This window comes from Pagrus pagrus (genome assembly GCF_965226575.1).
Source record: "Pagrus pagrus genome assembly, chromosome: 19".
Classification (NCBI taxonomy): Eukaryota; Metazoa; Chordata; class Actinopteri; order Spariformes; family Sparidae; genus Pagrus; species Pagrus pagrus.
In genome coordinates, this window is record NC_140203.1 from 6513041 (window position 1) to 6515723 (window position 2683).

The window sequence follows — 2683 nt, forward strand, 5'->3', positions numbered from 1 at the left end:
TCTCTCGGACGTCGCCTCTGCGGCCAACAAGGGGCGAGACTAAGCACGGCCGCTCATTGGCCGGCGTCGCTGTCAATCATCGACGGCGCTCAATTAGACCAATCAGATTCTTGCTTGTGGCTGACACTCCCCCCCCCCCCCCTTTCCATGTACCCCTTGCACGCAACATGCAACACCTATGGATATTACATAACGACTGCACGCAAAAACTAATGTTATCCAGGATTCTTGCGGGTTTTATTAACAGCGTCTGTTTCTGAACTTGAAGGGGGATTATTTTCTCAGCATTATCATGCAAAGTAACGAGGACAATGTGAAGATATCACGCTACTTTATGTGTGATACAGCAGAAAAGCACTCAAGAGGACATCTGGAGAGCAGATACTATTATGGAAGTCTTCATTTTTTTGTTTTTATAAGTTAAAAGTATAAACTTTAACTGATAGGGGAAATTAAGCGACATAAAAGAGTATTTGTAACAGAACACAGCAGGAAAATTACACATTAAAGGAGTTCACGACCCCGGTTCAAGGTAGTTTTCACTTTTTTTATTATAAGTTATATGGAAGGTCCCAAAAATCTTACAGTCACCATTTAAAGCACATGACTGTGAATGTGGGTGGCCTAATTATGGTAGGGAAAGAGGGCTGGCTTGCAGAAATCCCCTATCAAGTATAAACCCTACTGTCCCGGCTCTGCTAAAAAGAGGCTGTAAGCAGCTTTGTACAAGGGTAGGCCCCTTTGAGTGTGCTGCAGTCACACAGGCCATCACCACTGAGAAAAGAGGAAGCAGCGTACAAAACAGGAGAATTGGTGGTGTTGAAATTAATAGTAGGAACTTCAAACTGCTGCTGCAGCGTATTGGGAAACTTAAACAAAATGCAAGACTGACGTCTGAGTCACATTAAACATTTTTGCCCAATAAGCCTAAACTTTGCATTTTTTCATCCACCACTGTAGCCTCACAGTTACTCACGCCTACGTTTCTTTCAATCATAACCACGTGCTTGACAGAAGATATATTTTTTAATGTCAGACCAAACTGTGTCCACTCTCAGGTCGAAAAAGCCACCAACTAATATAGTCAGGGTTTATATTTCTGCTGTAGATGATGGAAATTAATATTCAAATCACCAGACCATTTAATCCCCGACTGTCCCAGCGCCACACCTCTCCCCCCTCATTAAATAGTCAGACTCTGGTGACCCATCTGCTGCCCCGCAGATACCCAAACTACACCTCTGGTAGGATCTCTCCCTGCACACACACTCAACATTTATTGGACTGGACTTTGTTCATATTGTCATGGTGAGACATAAAAACAAAAGTAGATCACCCTGTACATAAAGTTTATTTTGCTTGTTCCCACAGTAGAACATTGTTAAAGCAAGCAAGTTGTGTTTTTACTTGGTGAGTTTTAAAGTGGTGGTTATTCTTCAATCAGAGAGTTACTCATTATGTGTTATATTTCCATGACTGCTGTTTTGTCTGATCATAATTAATCTTACTTATCTTAAGACTGCAAGTCCAGTGCATATCAAAACACTCAGTGTTTGTATTCTGTTCTTACTAAGAAGTTGTTCACATGCAAAACTAAGAGGATTTGCATACAAACTAAACCAGTGTCCATACTGGTTTAGTTTGCATTGAGACATGCTGCTCTCTCTCATTCTGAGTATATGTAACCGGACACTGGATTTATTCATGCTGGGAATATTTTGTGGTCATGATGTCTCTACTCTCGCACGCATTTTGAGAGGAAATATGTGCTTAAGCTAGCTTCATAATGTAACTGCACAATTCTGAAGTTAGTTTCTGCTCCTGCAATTTAAAGGCTCTCACCTGCTGTACTGTGTCATTTAAGGTCCAATCATGAAACTTTTCGGTGTGGTGGCTGAGTCGACCTACAATTCCCGAGCGTCAGTATTTGACATGTTGGGAATGAGACTCAGAAATCAACTTTCTTACAAAGTGGACTTTTAAAGGAATATTTTGACGTTCACTTTGCTTCTACTACTTTCATATTGTTTGCAAAATATCGCCTAGTTTCGCCTGGAGGTTACTTGAGGGAAATGATTATGGGTGATACAGCCGGTGTAACAAAGTATCATAATAACTGACACACCTGCGGCACTTTCAAGTCTTGAGAAGCATTAACCGAATGCGCTAAGCAATAATAATAATGTTAGTCGATGCGGTTGACCACTGGATCGTTTCTCTCATAAATAACAGCAACACAGGACAAAACACTAGTTTATCCAACCATTTATAAACTATAATAGAAATGGATCTGCAGTTAAACTTCCTCTTCCCGGGCGACCGATGGCAGACAAATTATAGAGAGACAGCAAAATTTATAGGGAACCAACGTAAACGGTGAAGGGTTTCATCATTCTGTATCTATTACATTGTGCAATCAACATTTACTCATGAAGAAAGCCGAGTCTACATCATCATGATACGTTGAAGCCTTGAAGTCTATTGCTAGTTTAATGAGTGAGATGTTGAGGTCTAACTGTTTCCCTCGGTTTCCAATCATTGTGCTAAGCTAACTAGCTGCTGACTATAACTTCATATTGAGCAGACGGATACGAGAGTGCTATTAATACTGTCGTCTATCTCTCAGCAAGAAGCTGAATGTTGTAGAGGGCCTGCAGCACACCATTCAACAGTCATTTGTAAG